We start from the raw sequence: 19,015 nt of genomic DNA, 5'->3' as shown, positions 1-19,015 counted from the left end.
CGACATGACTATCGACGGGGTTTCTCTATGGATTCATTGCTTTTACATTCTATTTCTTTGATTGTACTTAGCTCCATGGAGAGCTAAACCCCTAGTGGGTACTTGGGTATTTGTGAACCCTAGGATGTATTTGTTTCATTGAATCTCTTTATTATGCTTTCAATTAATTGATGTTTGTTGTGAGTTCCAACCTTGAATGCTTGTTGGTATGAACATTTCCCCTAGAGTGACACTAGGGTTGAGAGTTCTTGTTGGTAACCTTGTGAGTGAGTGACACACAACGAGCGTTAGAAAAAGCTAGGTTGGAGAGGGTTGAGAGTGTGAGTCGAGAGGTACAGGAGCGTCCCCTTTCCCCTTTGACTTGATAGATTCTATCTCCGTTCCTCCAGTTCTTTGCGGCCATAATAGAGTGAATGGTCTAAGGGATGACTCTCCGCTAGGGCTTAGTTGCGCATGCAACAGAGTGAAGCGTTGAGGTGATCTTAGTATCTAGGGCTTAATCATGGTTAGGGACCTTCCACCTGGACCAAAGGGTTAGGTCTATAATTAGGAAGAGATTTATCACTTGGAATCCCTAGAGCTCATTGCAACTCTATTCGAGTGCGAGGTTGAGAGGTTATCTAATCTCTCCTCCGGGACATGTATTGAGTTAGGCATAGTTGACCTTAGATTTGGGATTATGTATTTAAGGATTTCCATGACTCACCATTGCATTAATTAGGAAGCATAATAGAGGGTTCTTGCACTTGAAACGATTGTCCTAGGTGGAGCATTATCCGAGTACCCCATCTTTATTGATTACCTTACCTCCTCCTTTACTCGTGCTCTCTTACTTGTTGTTTTTACTTTTGAGAATTGAATCATTGTCACACTTATCACTACTGATCTTTCACATAGCTAAGAAGCGGATTAAGTGTTTTTATTCTCTACTCCCTGTGGATTCGATACCCGCTCATCCGGGATTATTACTTTGACAAACCCGTGCACTTGTGGGATATACGCAAGGGGACCTTGTTAGTGCCCTCTTCTTCCAATTTCCTCTTGTTTGTTAGCAATTATTTTAAAAACTTGGCATACTTGGGCATTTGAGTTAAAGCTTCCACTATGGGGATGTTTATGTGGAGTTGCTTAAAGATGTTGATGAATTTTCTGAATTGCACATCCTTTTTATCTTGCTTCAATATGGCCGGATAGGTGATTGGAGGTTTGTATTCAGATGGCTTTGATGAACCTTTTGGTGGAATTTCCTTGTTTTCACCTTGCTTATTTTTCTCAATAACTTTCTCAATTAAGTTGGGGTCTTCCACTTCGGCTACCCCAGTTTCCTTGACACTTGGGTCAACTGCGACCCTTGTCTCAACCTATCTCTCGCTTATAAGGGCAATGGCCTTCAAGTGCTCTCTTGGGTTCTCCTCAATGTTGCTAGGAAGACTGCCTGAAGGTCGTTCAGAATTTGTGACAAGGTCCCCTTGCGTATATTCCGCAAGTGCACGGGTTTGTCAAAGTAATAATCCCGGGTGAGCGGGTATCGAATCCACAGGGAGTAGGGAATAAAAATACTTAATTCGATTTTTAGCTATGTAAAAGACCAATGATAATGAGTGTGACAATGATTCAATTCTCAACAGTAAAAGCAACAAGTAAGAGAGCAAAAGTAAAGAAGGGGGTAAGGCAATCGATAAAGATGGGGTAACCAGATAATGCTCCACCTAGGATAATTGTTTCAAATGCAAGAACCCTCTATTATGCTTCCTAAATAATGCAATTGTGAGTTGTGGAAATCCTTAATTGCATAGTCCCAAATCTAAGGTTAACTATGCCTAACTCTATACATTTCCCGGAGGAGAAATCGAACAATCTCAAAACCTCGCACTCGCATAGAGTTGCAATGAGCTCTAGGGATTCCAAGTGATAAATCTCTTCCTTATAATAGACCTAACCCTTTGGTCCTGGTGGAAGGTCCCTAACCATAATTGAGCCCTAGATACTAAGATCACCTCAACGCTTCACTCCGTTGCTCGCGCAACTAAGCCCCAGCGTCAAAGGGGACGCTCCTTAGACCATTCACTCTATTATGGCCGCAAAGAACTGGAGGAACGGAGGTAGAATCTATCACATCAAAGGGGAAAGGGGACGCTCCTGTACCTCTCGACTCACACTCTCAACCCTCTCCAACCTAGCTTTTTCTAACGCTCGTTGAGTGTCACTCACTCACAAAGTTACCAACAAGAATTCTCAACTCTAGTTTCACTCTAGGGGAAATGTTCATACCGACAAGCATTCAAGGTTGGAACTCACAACAAACATCAATTAATTGAAAGCATAATAAAGAGATTCAATTAAACAAATACAGCCTAGGGTTCACAATACCCGAGTAACCACTAGGGGTTTAGCTCTCCATGGAGTTAAGTACAATCAAAGAAATAGAATGTAAAAGCAATGAATCCATAAAGAAATCCCCTCGATAATCGTGTCGATGGTCTTGTGGAAAGTCCTCTACTCATCACAAGGGATCCCCTTTGTCCGGCCTAGGATACACCTCGCCGGATCGGTGCCGACGAAAGCTCTCCCAATAACCTTCTTCCAAACGATGCGCGATATCGAAGCCATAGAACCTCTCCAAACACCTAGCCAATACCCGTCAAAACCCTAGCTGAAGCCCTCTCATGAGTTGGGGAAAAGATGGAGAAAAGAATACCAAAATCAGGGCTGAATCGGCTTTAAATAAGGCTGGAATCGGGCGACTCCACGGGCGTGGATGCTCCACGCGCCCGTGCGGAATTTCCACACGGGCGTCGATAATTTCCACACGCCTTATAAATGCGAAGCATTATTTCCTTATCTTGAGCATTACTTTCCTCGGGTTTTTACACTAATATGTGTGTTTTTATGTTATTTTTATGAAGGTAGGGTTGTGAGGCCGAGTATGAAGGAAATAGGCCAATGTGGATCATAATGCACCAATTTTGGAGGAAATCTTGCTAAGGTTCAAACGCAAAGACATAGGTCAGGTGTGAGATGCTAGAGTGTGTGCCAACCTCCTCGTATTCGAGTGGGCACATCCATTTGGAGGGGCACAAAGGCAGTCACATTCGAGCATTCTGACTTATGCACATAGAACAAGAGCTCCACCAACGTGTACACCATTGAAGAAGCAAGTGTGGAAATTATCAACGGCCGTGTGGAAATTCCGCACGGGTGCGTGTGCCGTCCACGCCCGTGTAGTCGCCCGATTCCAGCCATATTTAAAGCCAATTCAGCTCCGATTTTGGCATTCTTTTGTCCATCTTTTCCCCAACTTGGGAGAGGGCTTCGGCTGGGGTTTTGAGGGGTATTGGCCAAGGTTTTGGAGAGGTTCTACAGCTCCGACATCGTGATTCCATTAGGAAGAAGGTTGGTAGGGGAGCTTCGATTCAGGCATATCCTATACCGGATGAGGGAATCCTTGGACGACGAGTAGAGGACTTTCCACAAGACTATTGACACGAATATCGAGGGGGTTTCTTTATGGATTCATTGCTTTTACATTCGATTTCTTTGATTGTACTTAGCTCCATGGAGAGCTAAACCCCTAGTGGGTACTTGGGTGATTGTGAACCCTAGGATGTATTCGTTTCACTGAACTTCTTTATTATGCTTCCAATAAATTGATGTTTATTGTGAGTTCCAACCTTGAATGCTTGATTGTATGAACATTTCCCCTAGAGTGACACTAGGGTTGAGAGTTCTTGTTGGTAACCTTGTGAGTGAGTGACACACCATGAGCGTTAGACAAAGCTAGGGCTGGAGAGGGTTGAGAGGGTGAGTCGAGAGGTACAGGAGCGTCCCCTTCCCCCTCCGGCGTGATAGATTCTACCTACGTTCCTCGAGTTCTTTGCGGCCATAACAGAGTGAATGGTCTAAGGGATGAAGCTCCACTGGGAGCCTAGTTGCTGCTCAATGGAGTGAAGCGTTGAGGTGATCTTAGTATCTAGTGCTTAATTGTGGCTAGGACCTTCCGCTGGACCAAAGGGTTAGGTCTAAATCTAGGAAGAGATTTATCACTTGGAATCCCTGGAGCTCATTGCAACTCTATGCGAGTGCGAGGTGTTGAGATTGTTCGATTTCTCCTCCGGGACATGTATAGAGTTAGGCATAGTTGACCTTAGATTTGGGACTATGTATGTAAGGATTTCCATGACTCACCATTGCATCGATTAGGAAGCATAATAGAGGGTTCTTGCACTTGAAACGATTATCCTAGGTGAAGCATTATCCGAGTAACCCATCTTTATCGATTGCCTTGCCTCCACCTTACTTTTGCTCTCTTACTTGTTGCTTTTAATTCCTGAGAATTGAATCATTATCACACTTATCATTGTTGATACTCCACATAGCTAAGAATCGAATTAAGTGTTTTTACTCCCTACTCCCTGTGGATTCGACCCCGCTCACCCGGGATTATTACTTCGACAAACCCATGCACTTGCGGGATATAAGCAAGGGGATCTTGTCAACGCCCGTGTGGATTCTCTATTTCTCTGCCGGCTGTGAACAGTGCTTCTACAGTACATACTACAATATTGCTATAGTGCTCTGCTACAGTATTCGACCTGAATAGTTCCCAATTCCATACTCTCATCGGGGTAACGCAAACGGTGAATGGTGTACATGATGGTGGAACTCTTGTTCTATGTGCATAAGTCGGAATGCTCGAATGTGACTGCCTCTTTGCCCCTCCAAATGGATGTGCCAACTCGAATATGAGGAGGTTGGCACACATTCTAGCATCTCACATCGACCTATATCTTCGCGTTTGAACCTTAGCAAGATTTCCTCCAAAATTGGTGCATTGTGATCCACATTGGCCTATTTCCTTCACAATCAGCCTCACAACCCTACATGCATAAGAGTAACATAAAAACATACATATTAGTGTAAAACCCAGAGAAAAGTAATGCTCAACATAAGGAATGAACGCTTCGCATTCGTATCGCACAAGCACTTATCAAACTCCCCCACACTTAAGTTTTTGCTTGTCCTCAAGCAAAAATTAAAAATGTTATGTGCATCAATGAAGAAGATATTGGAAGTGCTTGGCCTTAGGTTCACCAAAGTATACAAAGAGAGCATTCTACAAGTAAGGGAAATTCCAACACTAAATACGAAAAATCAATGCTCTAGCTAAAAACTTGAATAAAAAAGGAAACAAAACCTGAAATCGTGTACGTGTGTGAACTCACTCAAAAACAACCCACGGTATACTCCTCAAAGTTCTAAGTACAAGGGACTTATTTATCTACAAAAGTGACAACAATTTCAAAGATGGTAGTAGCTTCACACATCCTCTAAGGTAGCCCTTTCCAAAGCGGCCGCTAAGGTGGCTTTCACACTTTCGAGGTGGTAGCTCTTTATACCGGAGTGGTGGCTTTCACTCATCCTATGAGATAGCCCTTTCTCTCATTAGGGCATAGCTAGTATCCGACTTATGAGAGTAGCTTCATACTACATAGGTGGTAGCTCTTTCCACCCAACAAGCAATAATAAAACTATTTTGTTCTTTCTTTTCATTTTCCATTTTTTTTTAAGAATTTAGCACAAGAAAATAAATTTAACTAGTCCCTTTAACATCGAACATGAGTTTCCAATAGAGTTCAAAGAGTGAGTAGTGCACTAAGTATTAATTGGGCAAAAATTTCCTAGAAATTCAAGCAAGAACTAGAGCATGAAAACATTTAATGTTAGAAATTCTGTTAGACTCAAGAATACAATCATTGCAACTAAGGTGAACCGCCATTGGCTATGTGAGCATATATCAATCAAGAACAATAGAAAAGATGTGTGCACTATGAAACTCCCCCCCACACTTAAGTTGTACATTGTCCCCAACGTACACATTCAAGCTCACTCAAAATATAAATCATTCAAAAGCAAATGTGGGAGAAGCAATCAAAACAATACTCCCCTGACTCCTAGTGTGACGTTTGATGAAGCTAGTTCGTTGGGAGGAGGGTTCCAACGGGTTGTGAAGCTTACACGGCCAAGTACCTCAGTATCTTGGCCGTGCCCATGACTAAGTCTCAATTCCCAAGAAGACAAGACCATCTGCACGCATACACGAGGGGGTTCAGTGAAGCTCAATAAAGACAAAATAAATCGAGTGTATATAAAGGATAAAGCAATGAATACAACTCGATGATGCAAAATGAAAATAAACTCAGAAGGGAAATCCTTTCTGAGTGAAAAAAAAGTCTAAAAACAGGAAAAATAAAATAAAATGCAAGAAAGTAAAGGAAAAATCAAGTGTCAGTGTCAGTGTCGCTCTCAGGCTCCTGTGCTACTGCTGCTGGTGAAGCACATAGTGGGTCTACCGGTGCCGGGGTAGAGGATGGAGGTGCTAGAGGAACTGAGGGCGCCGGAGGTGTCATCGGCCGCAATACAAATGATGAGGTGACGTCTCGCTCTAAAATCTGCTGTAACATGTCGAAACGCGCCATGAACTCTGTGTACTGAGTGGCCTGCGTAGCCCTAATTTTGGCAACCTCAGCTCGGACTACTCCTATAGCATTCTCAAGCCTCTCAAAGCGATCATTGGCTCGAGATGGTGAAAACATACGCACTAGGGGTGGCTCATAATGGCATGCAAGTATCTGTATGCAGGTCGAGAAAGGCACGTGGCCTTGGATACCCCTGGCTCGTACTGACCTTGACCACATAACACTCTGTATCTGTGAATGCCTCCTCGTACAAGCCAAGTAGTACTGAAAACTGCGTGATGCTCAAGCTATGGTGGTGTCCAAATACTCTGAACTGAATGGTGTCTACACTGTTGAAGCTCGCATACGATCTATCGAACTCGAATGATGAAAGTACCTCCAGTGCAAACTCTCAGATGGCTGGCTCTCTAATCATCAGCAACTGCCGCCAACCACCTTTTAAAATGAGATCCTCGATCTCATCAGCAAACTCTTCTCCCTCCTGCAGATCTCGCAATATAGTCGTGTCTAAAAATCGAGTATGCCCAAAACAGAGCCTCGACAGGCGCTCATAGCGAACCTGATGCTCTGGAATTAGCTTTAAAAAGGGTATGAATCAGATTTAAATAGGGCTGGAATCGGGCGAGTACAAGGGCTTGGATGCTCCACGCGCCCGTGCGGAATTTCCACACGGGCGTGGATAATTTCCACACGCCCGTGTGGATTCTCTGTTTTTCTGGTTTCTCGGCCAGCTGTGAACAATGCTTCTACAGTACATACTACAATATTGCTATAGTGCTCTGCTACAGTATTCGACCTGAATAGTTCCCAATTCCATACTTTCATCGGGGTAAAGCAAACGGGCACACGTTCACGTCGTGGATCACTTGCTTCTTCAATGGTGTACACGTTGGTGGAACTCTTGTTCTATGTGCATAAGTCGGAATGCTCGAATGTGACTGCCTCTGTGCCCCTCCAAATGGATGTATCAACTCGAATACGAGGAGGTTGGAACACATTCTAGCATCTCACATCGACCTATATCTTCGCGTTTGAACCTTAGCAAGATTTCCTCCAAAATTGGTGCATTGTGATCCACATTGGCCTATTTCCTTCACAATCAGCCTCACAACCCTACATGCATAAGAGTAACATAAAAACACCCATATTAGTGTAAAACCCAGAGAAAAGTAATGCTCAACATAAGGAATGAACGCTTCGCATTCGTATCGCACAAGCACTTATCAAACTCCCCCACACGTAAGTTTTTGCTTGTCCTCAAGCAAAAATTAAAAATGTTATGTGCATCAATGAAGAAGATATTGGAAGTGCTTGGCCTTAGGTTCACCAAAGTATACAAAGAGAGCATTCTACAAGTAAGGGAAATTCCAACACTAAATACGAAAAATCAATGCTCTAGCTAAAAAAACTTGAACAAAAAAAGGAAACAAAACACTGAAATCGGTATGCGTGTGTGAACTCACTCAAAAACAACCCACGGTATACTCCTCAAAGTTCTAAGTACAAGGGACTTATTTATCTACAAAAGTGACAACAATTTCAAAGATGGTAGTAGCTTCACACATCCTCTAAGGTAGCCCTTTCCAAAGCGGCCGCTAAGGTGGCTTTCACACTTTCGAGGTGGTAGCTCTTTATACCGGAGTGGTAGCTTTCACTCATCCTATGAGATAGCTCTTTCTCTCATTAGGGCATAGCTAGTATCCGACTTATGAGAGTAGCTTCATACTACATAGGTGGTAGCTCTTTCCACCCAACAAGCAATAATAAAACTATTTTGTTCTTTCTTTTCATTTTCCATTTTTTTTTTAAGAATTTAGCACAAGAAAATAAATTTAACTAGTCCCTTTAACATCGAACATGAGTTTCCAATAGAGTTCAAAGAGTGAGTAGTGCACTAAGTATTAATTGGGCAAAAATTTCCTAGAAATTCAAGCAAGAACTAGAGCATGAAAACATTTAATGTTAGAAATTCTCCTAAACTCAAGAATACAATCATTGCAACTAAGGTGAACCGCCATTGGCTATGTGAGCATATATCAATCAAGAACAATAGAAAAGATGTGTGCACTATGAAACTCCCCCCACACTTAAGTTGTACATTGTCCCCAACGTACACATTCAAGCTCACTCAAAATATAAATCATTCAAAAGCAAATGTGGGAGAAGCAATCAAAACAATACTCCCCTGACTCCTAGTGTGACGTTTGATGAAGCTAGTTCATTGGGAGGAGGGTTCCAACGGGTTGTGAAGCATACACGGCCAAGTACCTCAGTACCTTGGCCGTGCCTAAGTCTCAATTCCCAAGAAGACAAGACCATCTGCACGCATACACGAGGGGGTTCAGTGAAGCTCAATAAAGACAAAATAAATCGAGTGTATATAAAGGATAAAGCAATGAATACAACTCGATGATGCAAAATGAAAATAAACTCAGAAGGGAAATCCTTTCTGAGTGAAAAAAAAGTCTAAAAAGCAGGGAAAAAAATAAAAATAAAAATGCAAGAAAGTAAAGGAAAAAAATCAAGTGTCGTTGTCGTTGTCGCTCTCGAGGGCTCCGTACTACTCTGCTGGTGAAGCACATAATGGGTCTACCGGTGCCGGGGTAGAGGATGGAGGTGCTAGAGGAACTGAGGGGGCCTGAGCAGTCCTCGGCCGCAATACAAATGATGAGGCGACGTCTCGCTCTAAAATCTGCTATAACATGTCGAAACGCGCCATGAACTCTGTGTATTGAGTGGACTGCGTAGCCCTAATTTTGGCAACCTCAGCTCGGACCACTCCTATAGCATTCTCGAGCCTCTCAAAGCGATCATTGGCTCGAGATGGTGAAAACATACACAATGGGAATGGCTCCTCTGCCACTGGAGGTGCCTCGGTCTCCATCGTTGCTGGTTGAGGCTCGGGAGCGGGCTGAGATGCTCCGGCTTCATCACCCTCATCCTCGGCTATCACTGGAGCTGGTAGTACTAAAGCAAAAATCCCTGTCCGAACCCTGCGGACCATGCCCATCATCCGCATCATCTCTAGACTCAGGGGAGCAGCTACACTCTTCTTCTCGGCCCCGCGAATCGAATCCAAGAGACCCATGCCTAACACTAATCTCGTAATGTAGGGGCCTGAGAAGATCGCTCCCAGTCTAGCATAGTGTCCCTGATGTCTGATGTACTCTGCCAGGATGTGCCCTAAATAAATCGGTACACGCTGTACCATCGAATACAAGTACAGTAGCTCCTGATGGCTCAGGATACCAGTGCTATCACCACGGCCATTCACCGACCTACTCATAATGGCATGCAAGTATCTGTATGCAGGTCAAGAAAGGCACATGGCCTTGGACACCCCTGGCTCGTACTGACCTTGACCACATAACACTCTGTAAGCTCTCTGCGGGGTCAAGGTTCGAGGGTAATCAGTCGGTAAATGTGCGTACTCCTCTGTATCTGTGAATGCCTCCTCGTACAAGCCAAGTAGTACTGAAAACTGCGTGATGCTCAAGCTATGGTGGTGTCCAAATACTCTGAACTGAAAGGTGTCTACACTGTTGAAGCTCGCATATGATCTGTCAAACTCGAATGATGAAAGTACCTCTAGTGCAAACTCTCGGATGGCTGGCTCTCTAATCATCAGCAACTGCCGCCAACCACCTTCTGAAACGAGATCCTCGATCTCATCAGCAAACTCTTCTCCCTAGCTGCGAGATCTCGCAATATAGTCGTGTCTAAAAAATCGAGTCCGCCTCAAAAGCGGAGCTCGACGACCGCTCATAGCGAACCCGATGCTCGGGATTGCAAACCGCATGCCCTTGGGCTCAGGAGGTGACTCACGTGGTCTTTTATCAGCTTGCTTCTTTGATCTAGGTGCCATAATCTGCAAGATTTAAACGAAATGGATTAAACAAGTTGATAAACCAATGCTGCAGAAATCCACACGGTCGTGTGTAATTTCCGCACGCCCGTGTGGATCCACGGGGTGTGAGAACCGCACGGCCACACTTCAAAAATCCAACAATACAACTCAATAATGCTTCTAACTTGGTTCTAGACATAAATCATCATTCTAATTGATAAAACGAACCATTTACAACCATATTAATCGATGGAAACATTGTATTGGCGAAAATTATGAGAAATGTGGCTTACCGACGAGATGAAAAGAAAAAGTGAAGAATCGGCCGGAAAACCTCGCTAAAATTCTCCCAAATTGGAGCTATGTAACCGGAGAGTGATGTGAAAGTGTTTTCAGACGAATAGAAGTTGTGAAGGGGGAGAGAAACTGTTCTTCTTTTAAAGAGAACTCTCGACCCTTGGCGTTCTGTGTAATCACACGGGCGTGCGTTAATTATCCACGCCCATGCGTCCTCACTCCAAAAATACTACGGTGCGCTGCGACGCCTGTCTCCCTTTGACTCGATCGCTCTCGCCGACAGCGTGTGGAAAATATCCACGCCCGTGCTCCCGAATCACAGGGGCAGCCGCACGCCCCTGTGACTTCTCTGGATATCCGAGAAAAGTACTAAGTGTTACACACGCCTGTGCGGAAATTCCTCACGGGCGTGGACATTCACATGTCCAATTCACAGGGGTAGCTGCACGCTCCAGTGTCTTCTCGGGATGGAGAGAACTCCTCTGCAGAGATTCGCATGGGCGTGTCGAAATTACCCACGCCCGTGCATGGTTCACAAGGTTACCCACAGGGGCGAGTCCACGCCCTTGTGTGCCCTCGGGAAAAATCTGCCCAACTCTGCAGGAATTCACACGCCCGTGCGGAAATTACCCGCAGGCGTGCAACATTCGCGATAGTCGATCACGGGGCAGCCGCATGCGCCCATGCCTTCTCCGGATGGGCTCGCAGATGTCTCGCCCGATGGGCGTGTGGAAATCCCACGCCCGTGTGTTTTCTCTCGGATGACTTAGAAATCTGCGAGGGCTCTGAGAATATTTCGAACATGTTTGCACACTCGAGCCCCGCCCTATTATGCAAATTTTACCAGTGAAAAACATGAAATAGAACCCAAACGACCAAGCTTTCGCCAATTCCTCAAAAAGAACACGATGACTTTAAAACCCACAATAAAAATGCAACACAAGCATCTAAAAATCTAGACATCAACACTTAATGATTTATTCATGCAAACGAGCTAAACTAAAAGATAAGAAAACAGTAAACACTTGGGTTGCCTCCCAAGAAGCGCTTGTTTAACGTCACTAAGCTTGACGTACCTTGTCTTACCTCACAGGGGTTCATGAATGAAAGACGCCCTCTTACCCATGACTTGGAAGAATGATGTGCAAAGTCTCTTGATGGTAGAGGGTGTATTATCGGGCTTCGGACCACCTAGCAATTGTTCATCCAACTTCATGGTTCATGTGCGTCTCCAACAGTCTTGGAGTATTTTTGGTGGTGTCTCCTAGCTCTCTTCATTTTCCGGAGCACCTTCTTCAATATCCCCGGAGTAGATGTTACGTCATCAGTCAATCCAAGCATCATTACTTCTTCATTACTCTCCTCCGGGTCGAACAAACCTTCATATGGATCCGGGTTGAACATTTCCGGCATGTATTCATCAACAAGCTCATCAGTAGTGTCTAGGAAATACAAAGTGTCATCAAAATCGAGAGAATGCGCATGGCTTCATCAAGGCAGTAAGTGAGTTTGTCATCTCCAACTCTCAATGTGAGCTCTCCGCTGTCCATGTCAATCAATGATTTGGAAGTCCGCAAGAACGGTCTCCCAAGTATCAAGGGTACGTCCGCATCCTCATCGACATCTAGCACTACGAAGTCAACCGGAAAAATGTACTTGTCCACCTTGACAACGTCTTCAATGATGCCTCTCAGATGTTGCAACGTTCGGTCCGCCAATTGTAAAGTCATCCGAGTAGGCCTAGGCTCTCCCAAGCCTAGCTTTTGGAAAAAAGTATATGGCATGACATTGATACTTGCCCCTGAATCCACCAATGTCATTTCCTCACCTAAGTTGCCGATGTTACATGGAATGATAAAGCTTCCCGGGTCTTTCTTCTTGTTCGTCATGTTCTTTTGCAGCACCGTCGAGCATGAAGCATTTAGCACCACTGAAGCACTCTCCTCCGACTTCCTCTTGTTAGTTAACAAGTCTTTCAGGAACTTCGTATACTTAGGCATTTGAGCTAATGCCTCTACAAAAGGAATGTTGATGTGGAGTTGCTTGAATAAACTCAGGAACTTCTTATACTGTTCATCCCCTTCGTCATTTTTCAATCTAGAGGGATAAGGGATTCTTTGCTTGAAAGATGGGGATGCCACCTCTTTCTCTTTCTTTGCTCCCTCCTCAACCTCTACAACCTCGGGTGTATGTTCTTTCGGCTTCTCACTCGAAAGCCTCCCTTCAACCTCACGACCACTTCTCAAAGTGATCGCCTTCACATTTTCTCTAGGGTTGGTTTCTGTATTGCTTGGTAAACTTCCATGTGGCCTTTCGGAAAGAGACTTCGCAATTTGCCCCACCTGATTTTCAAGGTTGTGCAAAGAAGCGGTGTGGTTGAGAAGTGTAGCTTCGACTGATTCAAACCGTGTATTTGCAGATTGAACAAATCTTGCCAAGTGCTTCTCTAAATCCGTCATTCGGGTTTCCAAGCCTGAAATTCTGTTTTCCACTTGAGGTGCTTGTTGTTGTCGTTGGAAACCCGGTGGCACCATGGCCTTTTGTGGTCCTTGGTTACTCCATGAAAAGTTGGGATGATTCTTTAAACCTGAATTGTAAGTATTGCTATATGGGTTCCCTTAAGGTCTCTTGCCATTACCTACAAAGTCAACGTTTTCGACTGAAGAAACATTACCAAAAGAGATCGGGCAATCGGAGGGAGAATGTCCTCCACCACAACCGGTGCAATTGGTCACGGCCGCAACTCTATTCGAAGCTATGAGATCTAGCTTCTTACTCAGACTCTCTACTTGTGCCGCCAATGAGGTCACCGCATCGATTTCATGGATACCAGCCATCTTTTTCTTCTCCCTAGCATTCCATTGGTAACTATTTAACCCCATTTCCTCAATTAATTAACGAGCCTTATTGGGGGTTTAGCTACCTAAGGTACCTCCTGCTGCCGCATCTAAGAGTTGCCTTGTACTCGGGTTCAAACCATTGTAGAAGGTTTAAACAATCATCCACTCCGAGAATCCGTGTTGCGGACACTTTCTCAGGAGCTCCTTGAACCTTTCCCATGTCTCGAATAGAGACTCCAATTCCAACTGAACAAAGGACGAGATCGCATTCCTAAGCTTTGCTGATTTTCCGGGAGGGAAATAACGGGCTAGAAAAGCTTCTACCATCTGCTCCCATGTAGTGATTGATGCTCTAGGTAATGAGTGTAGCCACTGCTTCACTTTACCCTTCAAGGAAAATGGGAAGGCTCTCAATTTTATGGCATCATCCGTAACCCCATTTATCTTCAGCATGTCGCACACCTCGAGAAAGCTCTCTATATGACTATTTGGATCCTCATCGGCCAAACCGTTGAATTGTGCGGACTGCTACAGCATATGGATGAATGCTGGCTTTAGCTCGAAGTTCTGAGCTGTAATCGGAGGATGCACAATACTCGATTGCGTCCCCAACACTGAAGGTCTGGCATAGTCGGATAGTGTTCGCTGTTGCTCATTCTGTCCTGCCATGTTTTCAGATTCCTCTCATTCCAAATCAGCTAAATTATGCTGTTCTTCCACAGGTTCTTTCCCTTTTTCTTCTAAGTGTATGTTCAAGCTCAGGGTCTCCTTCAATCAATATTGATTGATTCCCTCGGGTCATAACCTGGAGCTGCAACAAAAAGAAAGAAAAAGAAAAGCAGAATGATGATAGAATGAGAAGATATGAAACAGAATATATGGTGAAATAACTAAGAAAACAAAGTGTAAAGTATCTCTAAACGCCTACTCCCCGGCAACGGCGCCAAAAACTTGACAAGGTCCCCTTGCGTATATCCCGCAAGTGCACGGGTTTGTCGAAGTGATAATCCTGGGTGAGCGGGTATCGAATCCACAGGGAGTAGGGAATAAAAATACTTAATTCGATTCTTAGCTATGTAAAAGATCAATGATAATGAGTGTGACAATGATTCAATTCTCAACAGTAAAAGCAACAAGTAAGAGAGCAAAAGTAAAGAAGGGGGTAAGGCAATCGGTAAAGATGGGGTACCCGGATAATGCTCCACCTAGAATAATTGTTTCAAGTGAAAGAACCCTCTATTATGCTTCCTAATCAATGCAATGGTGAGTCGTGGAAATCCTTAATTGCATAGTCCCAAATCTAAGGTCAACTATGCCTAACTCTATACATGTCCCGGAGGAGAAATCGAACAATCTCAACACCTCGCACTCGCATAGAGTTGCAATGAGCTCTAGGGATTCCAAGTGATAAATCTCTTCCTTATAATAGACCTAACCCTTTGGTCCAGGTGGAAGGTCCCCAACCACAATTGAGCCCTAGATACTAAGATCACCTCAACGCTTCACTCCGTTGCACGCGCAACTAAGCCCCAAGTGGAAGTTCATCACTTAGACCATTTACTCTATTATGGCTGCAAAGAACTCGAGGAACGGAGGTAGAATCTATCACGCCGGAGGGGAAAGGGGACGCTCCTGTACCTCTCGACTCACCCTCTCAACCCTCTCCAACCTAGCTTTGTCTAACGCTCGTGGTGTATCACTCACTCACAAGGTTACCAACAAGAACTCTGAACCCTAGTGTCACTCTAGGGGAAATGTTCATATAATCAAGCATTCAAGGTTGGAACTCACAATAAACATCAATTTATTGAAAGCATAATAAAGAGGTTCAAAGAAATAAATACATCCTAAGGTTCACAATACCCGAGTACCCACTAGGGGTTTAGCACTCAATGGAGCTAAGTAGAATCAAAGAAATAGAATGTAAAAGCAATGAATCCATAAAGAAACCCCCTCGATAATCGTGTTGATGGTCTTGTGGAAAGTCCTCTACTCGTCGCAAGGGATCCTTTGTTCGGCCTAGGATACACCTCGCCGGATTGGTGCCGACGAAAGCTCTCCCAATAACCTTCTTCCAAACGAAGCGTGATGTCAGAGCTGTAGAACCTCTCCAAAAACCCAGCCAATACCCCTCAAAACCCTAGCCGAAGCCTTCTCGCAAGTTGGGGAAAAGATGGAGAAAAGAATACCAAAATCGGGGCTGAATCGGCTTTAAATAGGGCTGGAATCAGGCGACTCCACGGGCGTGGATACTCCACGCGCCCGTGTGGAATTTCCACACGGGCATGGATAATTTCCACACGCCCGTGTGGATTCTCTGTTTCTCTGGTTTCTCCGTCGGCTGTGAACAGTGCTGCTACAGTAGATGCTACAATGTTGTTACAGTGCTCTGCTACAGTATTTGACCTTAATAGTTCCCAATTCCATATTTTCATCGGGGTAACGCAAACGGGCACACGTTCACGTCGTGGATCACTTGCTTCTTCAATGGTGTACACGTTGGTGGAACTCTTGTTCTATGTGCATAAGTCGGAATGCTCGAATGTGACTGCCTCTGTGCCCCTCCAAATGGTTGTGCCAACTCGAATACGATGAGGTTGGCACACATTCTAGCATCTCACATCAACCTATATCTTTGCGTTTGAACCTTAGCAAGATTTTCTCCAAAATCGGTGCATTGTGATCCACATCGGCCTATTTCCTTCATACTCAGCCTCACAACCCTACCTGCATAAGAGTAACATAAAAACACACATATTAGTGTAAAAACCCGAGAAAAGTAATGCTCACCATAAGGAATGAAAGGTTCGCATTCGTATTGCACAAGAACTTATCAATTTGCTTTAGCAAGCTGTCCGACTTGATGTTCAAGTAATTGTACAGAAGCTTGAAGATTTCTCAAAATGGAGCCTATCTCATTGAACTGCCCGGCATGTTAAGCAAGCTGAGCATTCACCTTACTGAACTAAGAATCTATACTGCTGGTTATGCTATGAAACCTTGATTCAGTGTTGATCATGAACTTGGAAAGCACATCTTCAGTAGTGAACCTCTTCTCTAGCACTGATTGTTGCATTTAGGGACCTTGTGGAGGTGGTGCAGCTTTTTGTTGTTGCCCCTAACTCCATGGAATGTTTGAGTGGTACTTCCATCCCGGATTATAAGTTGAGCTGTAAGGATTTCCTTGTGACCTTTGTCCCCCAATATAATCAACATTCTCAATTGGGGTGGGTGATGGAGGAACTAGTAATAGGACATTGGGCGACTCCATGCCCTCCACCACAAGTGCAACAACTCATCACCGACTCTGACTTCGAGCTACTCCCCATGAGCATATCTAGCTTCTGAGACAACACATCTACTTTTGCTGCAAGAACATCATTAGCACTGACTTCATAAATTCCGGTCCCTTTTTGTGGTGCACCTCTTGAGGCCCAATGAGACTCATTGCTTTGCCATTGATTCAAGTAGTTACTCGGTATCGTCAGGGTACTTATTGCTAAGAGATCCACCGGTTGCGGCATCAATTAGTTGACGAATTGCATATTTCAACCCATTGTAGATGATCTGAATCCACATCCAAGAAGCAAAGCCATGATGGGGGCATCTTCGAAGAAGGTCCTTGAATCTCTCATAAGCATCAAATAGTGTCTCCGGCTCTCCTTGTTTGAATGCCGAAATTTCTTGCCTTAGCTTTGCCACTTTGCTAGGAAGAAAATACCTTCCCAAAAATTTTTCAACCATATCTTTCCATGTTTTGATCGATCCCGGCTGTAAGGATGTAAGGTAACGATATGCTCCAACTATCAAACTGAAAGGGAATAGTCATAGCCGGATCGCATCGTCAGTCACCCCGTTTATCTTCATTTGCAAGACCATTAAATTGGACTGAATTTTGGATCATGCCGATGGTGCTTGCCTTGATCTCAAAATTATTTGTAGCGATGGATGGTGCTTGCACACTAAATTTATCTCCTGTGAACTGTGGCCTTTCATACTCAGATAAAGTGCATTTTTCTTCAGCCATGATTACAAATTCTCTGTCCTCAATCTCAATGTTTTTTTCACTAGTACTTTCACCCACTTCTCTAAGTTTTCGACGCAAGGTTCTCTCAATTTCATTGTCTTGTCCAACTAAATTTGATGGATTTGCTCATGTCATGCACAGTACCTTGCAAAGTCAATAAAGATAAATAAAGTTAAGCTCAAAAAGACGTAATACAACCAAAAAGAAGAAATAGAAGAAAAAAATGGTTAGAGCAATAAGCTAGAAGTTTCCTAGAATTCCTTATGTTCCCCGGGAACGGCGCCAAAAACTTGGTTGATCTCCCGCAAGTGTACGGGGTCACCAAGTAATAACCCTAGCGAGGGCCCAAGGATCGTATTCCACGGGGCTAAGGAGCTCCTATTACTCCTCCATCACCTATTATTTAACCTTACAAATTAAGCATGGTATACTACTCTAATAAATGCAAGAATGTAAATAGAGCACAAGTATAACAATTCCAAGTCAAGCAAGGAGATCACAAAAGCAATGATAATAAAAATAGGCCAAGGGATGAGGATCCCCATGAGGGGATGTATGGATGCATAAGAATAAAAAAATATCAAAGGTGATTTAGACCGACGGTCCTCAACAATAGTTCAACCTCAATTTCTTGGCGGTTAAACCCTAATCCCGTACAAATGATGACAAGGATCTCTCCTTAATCATATTCCTACGATTGCATTAAGTGAATGGAGATCACGCAACAAGGATATGCTTAACCTAAGTTTATCCTCATGGTTCGGAGGGGCTACCTACATCCAATTTCTCGGTATATTGGTCAAAGATTACACCTTTTAGCTCATTAATGATCTAGTACACGTGAGTAGGTCACGTCTACGTGTACAACTCAAGCAAGAACTAAGGATTTCTCCATATAATAGTTCTAGGCATGAAACACAATGAATTAAAACATAAATCACACCAACGCATTCCAAATATAAGTGTAGCATCCAAAATACATGATGAACCCCCCAAGGTTCACCTACATCCGGTGCCCTTGGGGTTCTAGTGTGCCATCATACAAACTAGTATCTCAAACTCAACAAAAATAAGAAGTAAATGCATAAATGACACTCCCTAGTCCGAATGATGATGAGGATGGATAATGCCGACCAAATGACGATTCCTCTAACCCAAGGAATGCCGAATGCTCCTCCTCCTTTGATGATGAAGCTCTCCCATTGAAGTTCAAGCTCTTGATCTCTCCAAGCCTCAAGCCAAAACACTCCCAAGAATAATGTCTTCGTTCTCCTTTTCTCTCCCAAGTAATGGCTGCCAAGAGTCCTCTCCCCCCCCAAAAGTCCCTCCAATGACTTTCAAGATACCCTCCTATACCGCCCAACATCTCTCACAAATTGGCCTCTACTTGGGTGGTATACTGGCTTAATGAGAAGCTCATTGAGGCTGTTTGGGGTAGGTAAAGTACACAAAAGCTCTCAGAATAGCCTCTTTAATGGCTCAATGAGCACCTCATTAAGCCAGTATGCCTTCAAGCAAATCTTCTTCA

The 19,015-nt window shown here is 44.0% G+C and overlaps 2 non-coding genes across 2 annotated transcripts; both read left to right on the top strand.

Annotated features, from left to right (window-relative positions):
* Window positions 1–13,632: 13,632 nt before the first annotated feature.
* Window positions 13,633–13,739, top strand: LOC120279773. The gene has a single exon (XR_005542075.1). It is a non-coding gene; the product is annotated as a small nucleolar RNA R71 (small nucleolar RNA).
* Window positions 13,740–17,049: 3,310 nt separating this feature from the next.
* LOC120279752 lies at window positions 17,050–17,156 on the top strand. Its single transcript, XR_005542055.1, has one exon. It is a non-coding gene; the product is annotated as a small nucleolar RNA R71 (small nucleolar RNA).
* The last annotated feature ends 1,859 nt before the right edge of the window (window positions 17,157–19,015 follow it).

This window comes from Dioscorea cayenensis, chromosome 16, assembly GCF_009730915.1.
Source record: "Dioscorea cayenensis subsp. rotundata cultivar TDr96_F1 chromosome 16, TDr96_F1_v2_PseudoChromosome.rev07_lg8_w22 25.fasta, whole genome shotgun sequence".
Lineage (NCBI taxonomy): Eukaryota > Viridiplantae > Streptophyta > Magnoliopsida > Dioscoreales > Dioscoreaceae > Dioscorea > Dioscorea cayenensis.
This window is presented reverse-complemented; position numbering and strand designations above follow the sequence as displayed.